Source organism: Cebus imitator, unplaced genomic scaffold (genome assembly GCF_001604975.1).
Source record: "Cebus imitator isolate Cc_AM_T3 unplaced genomic scaffold, Cebus_imitator-1.0 Scaffold982, whole genome shotgun sequence".
Lineage (NCBI taxonomy): Eukaryota > Metazoa > Chordata > Mammalia > Primates > Cebidae > Cebus > Cebus imitator.
Genome location: NW_016108297.1, coordinates 62,536 through 68,748, shown reverse-complemented (window position 1 = coordinate 68,748; position 6,213 = coordinate 62,536). Strand labels below are relative to the sequence as shown.

Sequence of the window (6,213 nt, the reverse complement as noted above, 5' to 3'; positions counted from 1 at the left end):
TTGGAAAACAAAAATTTCACATGATCTGTGTTTTTAGTTAAAAAGTGCAAGGGTTAAAATGCACTTAAATTTATAAAGAAATTGAAATATGGTACTGCAAGTTTATTCAAAGAATATTTTTCAAATGTACAAACAATAATAAAATCACACAAAGAAAGCCTTGGGCAATGTGCCACTTTAAAAATTATTATCACAACAGCCAAACAAATCCTTAACCACTTTTTAAATGGATTCATTCATACCATTTCAATGCAAAGATAATATCAAAAATACTAAAACAAAACCAAAAACTCTTCAGTGTCTGACTCATTTTGTTCCCAAATCTTTTCATGTTTAATAGTTGCATTTTGAATGTGTAAGCTAAGAGTTTTAAATGTTTCTCAAATAGTTTATGTCTACAGTTATCATATGAATTATATTTGAAAACTACTCTTAAGAACTAAAACTAGTACTTCAAACATTTAAAAATAAAATCATGACAAAAGTTCACAATTGTGGGTCCACCTTAATGTCCATAAATTACTAAAAAAGAAACCAGTCACATGTTCAGATACTTTTTCTCAGGTCTGAGTCTACCCTGATGTGTGCCAAGCTGCACCTTCAATTTGGCACCGATAGCCTATCTGAACACAATTTATCAGCAGAAAACGGTAAGTAATTCTAAAAACCTTTAGCCATTCAAAACCATCATGTTTCATTTTGTTTCCTAACATGCAATTCAGTTATCCCAAAGTCATTAGGGTGTTGCAAGGAGGTGATTTATGTGACTGGTACCAAGTGAAGCTTATATGAAAACTGGTTAAGGATTCAAAGCACACTAGCTCTGAAATATTAATCTTAACACCAGACATAAATGGGGAGGTATGACTTGCACAAAATACTTTAAATTACTTTGGTTACATTTTTCATGATATTGCATGTTTAGCTGCTTGCAGTGCAGGCATGCATCCTCTTTGCTACGTCATAAACATAGGTGATGTCTGGTTGCTTCTCTGGATCTGGGTTGATGCACATATTAACTAACTGTCATAGTTCTTCTGAATAGTGATTTGAAGGAAGAGGCGAGCAGTCACACTGTTCTGTCTTCTTACACAGCAAGTATAAATTCATTTTGTCACCATAGAAAGGACTCTAATGCAGCCATCTCATATAGTAGACAGCCAAGAGACCAGATGTCACATTTGAAGTTGTATCCATTTTCATGTAGTCTCTCTGGAGACATGTAATAAAGTGTACCAACTAAAGAATGTGCAGCTGTGGTTTTTGAGCTGAAAAACTGGCCAAGCCCAAGATCTCCAAGTTTTACCACCCCAGTGGCTGTAATGAACACATTGGCTGGTGTTATATCTCTATGCATGACTCTTCGAGAATGCATGTGTTCCAGTGCACTGCAAAGCTGAACAAAGTACTTCCAGAGAGTTCTTTCAGGAATTAGCCTCTTTTGCTTCTTAAAATGCTTTATCATTCTGGATAGGTCACCAAGATCTGCCAGTTCCAACACTATGTTTAGTTCATTATCTTCAATGAATGAGGAGTAATATTTTATTACATTTGCTTAAGAAGATCTATTTCTTTGATGCAATCAGCACGTGCTTTGGCATCCCTTAAATCAAATATCTGCACTTTTTTTAAAGGTACTTGTACTCCATCCAAGAGACAGGTTGCTCTATAAACTTCACTAAATTGTCCACGACCAATTTTCTTTTCTATTCGAAAGTTGGCTAATGTGTTATAGCCCATATCCGGTTGTAAGGCATTCTGTGGTTGGAACTGAGGAACTCCTGGCCCTTGCATTCCTTAACTCGTAATTGTACGCTATAGTATAAGCCTAAGTTTTTATTCATAGGTGTTATTGAAGTTCTGATTGGTCCCCTTCAGAATTTTTTTTATATTATTCTTCAAATTACTTTCTTATTGATATTGTATGTGCTTTTTATCCATTATTGTTTCATACTTTCTGAGAGCTTAATGCCCTTTTAAAAGATATTTAGTATACCAACACTTTACTGGATTGAAAACATTTTTTTAAACTTTTAAAAATTTGGGCCACCCTGTGTGCATGTGTTTGGTCTTGTTGAAGAGGAAGAGAGGATGTGTGTTGTACTGTTCCTGTGAATGTTGATACAGTTTCAATTCATTTGACAAGGTTGTAATTCTAGAATATGTGTAATAAAATGAAAACTGGCCATTACTACAGCCAAAATTGTTATGAGATTAACATTTCTATTGTTCACGAAGATGACTGAGATGGTAACACTTCCTGTGGCTTAAGGAAATGGGCAGAGTTTAGTAAATGCCTTTGTGCAGATGTGCTTTCCCTGAATGCTTTCATATTAGTGGCGACCAGCTCCCCATAGAATTGTGAAGCCCAAAGGCGAAGAGGCAGACACTGTTAAAGGACTCCGTGCCACCATACAACCTTAGGATAAATTATCCTGCCAACATGAAAACTTCATGTTCAAAGAACACTTCCCTTTAGCCATTGTTTTTCATATGTGTTTTTCATACACTCATTTGAATGGTTTCAAGTTATTTGTAAACTTAAAAAATGTATAAAGGGCAAAAAGTATAAACTCTTGTTTTTTGAAATCTAATCAGTTATGTATGGTTTCTGAAGGGTAATTTTATTTTGGAATAGGTAAAGGAAATCTGTTTCTTTTTTTTTTTTTCATGAGGTCTAGATGCATTGTTTTTCTCACAGTCTTGTGACTCTTAACATTTCTACTGAGCATCCATAGATATATTCCTAGAAGTATGAGAAGAATTATTCTTGTTGACCATTAATGTCATGTTCATTTTAATGTAATATAATTGAGATGAAATGTTCCATGGTTGGAACAGATACTCACTTTTTTTCTTGCAATCCTTAAGAGTATGTGGATCTAAAATTTATTAGCATGACCCCTCAAAGTGACTTTTAAGTAAAGATTTAAACTTTTCTTCTCAGTGAATCTATCTGCTAGAAGGAAATAGCTGGGGAGAATTTGATGATCAGGGAAATTCATTATTTCTACATGTGGAAGCTTTTTGCTTTGAATATTATATCTTTTTAATCTAAATGTTCATATTTTTTCCAAAGAAACCACTGTGTAAAAATCAAATTCTAATTTTGAATAGGATAATTTCAAAGAATTATGAAGATGAGTTGAAGCTTAATTTATATAGTCACCTATAAAATGTACTTTATATGTGTTCATAAATATATTGGTTAAGTTAAACATTTATGAGGAGCAGTGAAATGAAAGCTATATGGACTCTAAACCTTACTTAGACATTGGTACCAGTTACTCCGGTGAAAATATGGAGTAGCTTTGTTGTGCATGATAAGGTTTAGGAATGGTGGATGAAGGGTATCTCTGTATAAATAAAGTGCTCAACAATGTGCAATGATTGTAAATTTAGTAAGATATTACAGCCATTTCATGAATGCTTTACCATTCTACATAGTATCAATTACAAAACACCTTTCTTGTATCCATGTACTTCAGGTGTTGCTGTTAACATTTACTATGATATTTATTTTAACCAAAATGGTATTCACATTAAATGTTTATTCTTTAAAATGAATGTATTATGTTTATAACCCACAAATGCATACTTACCCTGTGCCTCATATTTCAATATACTGTAATATGGAATCTTTTTGTGAAATACTTTTTTTTTCCCATTTATTTATTTTATTGCATTTTAGGTTTTGGGGTACATGTGAAGAACATGCAAAATTGTTGCATAGGAACACACGTGGCAGTGTGATTTGCTGCCTTCCTCCCCATCACCTACATCTGGCATTTCTCCCCTTGCTATCTCTCCCCAGCTCCCCACCCCCCACTGTCCCTCCCCTATTTCCCCCCAACTGACCCCAGTGTGTAGTGCTCCCCTCCCTGTGTCCATGTGTTCTCATTGTTCAACACCCACCTATGAGTGAGAACATGCGGTGTTTGATCTTTTGTTATGCTTTAAGTATACATGCAAAAAGATTGTTATTAGTTTGAAAATTGTACAATATCCTATTATAAACAAAAACATAAAAATAAAAATGAATACAGTAAAAAAAAGTGCAAGGAACCTTTTGACATATGGATCAATGAAACTGCAGGACATAGCATCTCTATTTCAGGCTACAGTGAGGATTTCTTGGTGGAGAGAGCGTTCTGAATCCTTTCCTGCAATATTGAATATTATGCTATGATATTGTTAAGCCTAGTCACCCTGTACTGTGCCATAGAACACCAGAGTACCTGCATCTCAGCTGAGCATCACTTTGTAGCCATTTCCAATCCTCCCTCCAGCCATTGACATGGCTACTCTATGAGATTCACTTTGTGAAATTCCACATGTATGAGATCGTGAAGTCTTGTGTTTCTCTTCCTCTGCCTTGCTTATTTCCTTTAACTTAATGCCCTCTAGGTTTCTCCACCTTGCTGATACTGAACTGATATCCAGAAGTTTGATGGCTGAGGAGTACACCGTTGTGCATATATCCTTTAATCCCTGCATTTTTTTCATTGGTGGAAAGACAGGTAGGTTGATTTCAGAGTACTTCATAAAACATGGGAAGGCAGACATCTCCTTAAGGTCCAGGTTTCCTTGGTTTTGCAGGAATACCCTGTGTTGAGATGGCTAGAGGAACTGGTAGTTTTGTTGTTGTTTCAGAAACCTCCTGCTGTCTCTCCCAGTGGGTATACAAATTTGCATTCTCACTGGAAGTATGTAAGAGCTCCTCTCTGCAAATCTACATTGTCATTGTCTTCAAAAAGGTTTATTACTGTTTCTGGTCACACACACATTCTCTGGGGAGTTTGACAGTATCTGAGTGTGGTTGGGATTTACATTTACGGCATGATTACTGATATGGAGAAACTTTTCTATTATCTGAGAGTCTGTTTATGTCTTTTCAGGAATGTCTGTGACAGTCCTTTGGGCATTTTTAGCGTGTGTATTAGTTTTTGTGGTTTTGTCCACTTAGGCCCATTAGTTTCTTGAATATGTTAGATAAGAAGCCCTTCCAGATCCACAATTTTCCATAGTTTTCTCCCAGTCTGTAGGATACCTTTTATTGGGTTTACTATTTTCTCTCCTGTGTTCAAGCTGTGTGAAGCTCTGAAGATGTCCTTAGGCTCACATGGTTACATTAACCTTTGTTAGCATTGATTTCTGTGTCCCTTTGAGAAGAAAAGTGAGATGGTAAAGCCATTGTATGGTCTACGGGTATTTGGTTTCTATGTCTTTCTTTGCTGCTTGTAACATAGGTGAACAGATTTGAGTTTCCCCGCAATAGACATGCACCCTATGTGTTTTCTTTGGAGATTTTGGTTTCAGGATTGCATTTAGGTGTTCAGTAGACTTTGTGTCCCTTTTTGTGTCTTGTGCAAAGGAAAAGTTTATTTCAGTCCTTTGCACATTACAAGTTTTCTCAACCATTCTGCCTTTGGTGTGCTTTTGGGGGAAAAACAAGCAGCCCACGTGTTCACTGTATATAAATTTGGGTTGATTATCTGGCTCCTCTGTTGTGTCAATTCAGTTATCTTTCTGCATTCATGCTACCGGGAGATTGGATTGGGCCACTATAGGCTTTTTGTTTTGTTTTGTATGTTTTTCTTGTATTTTCTTTATTTTTTCTGCTTTTATGTCCAAAGCTGGGTTTTCTAAAATGACAGCTACTTTTATTGTGATCAAGGGGCATGCCTGCAGGTTCACTCCACTAAATGGCTATGCAGCAGAATTTTGAGGCTTGGAGTCCTAATGCACCCATTACCCATGCAGTAAACACAGCAGCAGTTGGGTCATTCTTCCTCCAAGGCTCCCTGTCTCCCTCCTTTTTCTTTCTGGCAGTACCCAGCATCTGTTAATATCATCTTTATGTTTGTGTGTATTCAGTATTAAGCTTCCACTTATAAGTGAGAACCTGTGGTGTTTGGTCTTCTGTTCTTGCCTCAGTGGCTTAGCAGAATGGCCTCCAGTTCCACCCATGTTCCTACCAAGGGCATGATTTTGTTTCTGTGATTGATTTTCCTTAGTGGTTTTTTAGCATTCTGTGGTGTAGTACTACATTTTAAAAAATCTAATTTTCAGCCAGGCTCAGTGGCTTAATGCCTGTAATCCCAGCACTTTGGGAGGCCAAGGCAGGTGGATCACAAGGTCAAGAGATCGTGACCATCCTGGCCAACATGGTGAAACCCCATCTCTACTAAAAAAATACAAAAATAAGCTGGG

At 36.5% G+C, this 6,213-nt stretch overlaps 1 pseudogene; it reads right to left on the bottom strand.

Moving 5' to 3' along the window:
• Window positions 1–784: 784 nt before the first annotated feature.
• Window positions 785–1,794, bottom strand: LOC108298537 (annotated as a pseudogene).
• Window positions 1,795–6,213: the final 4,419 nt, after the last annotated feature.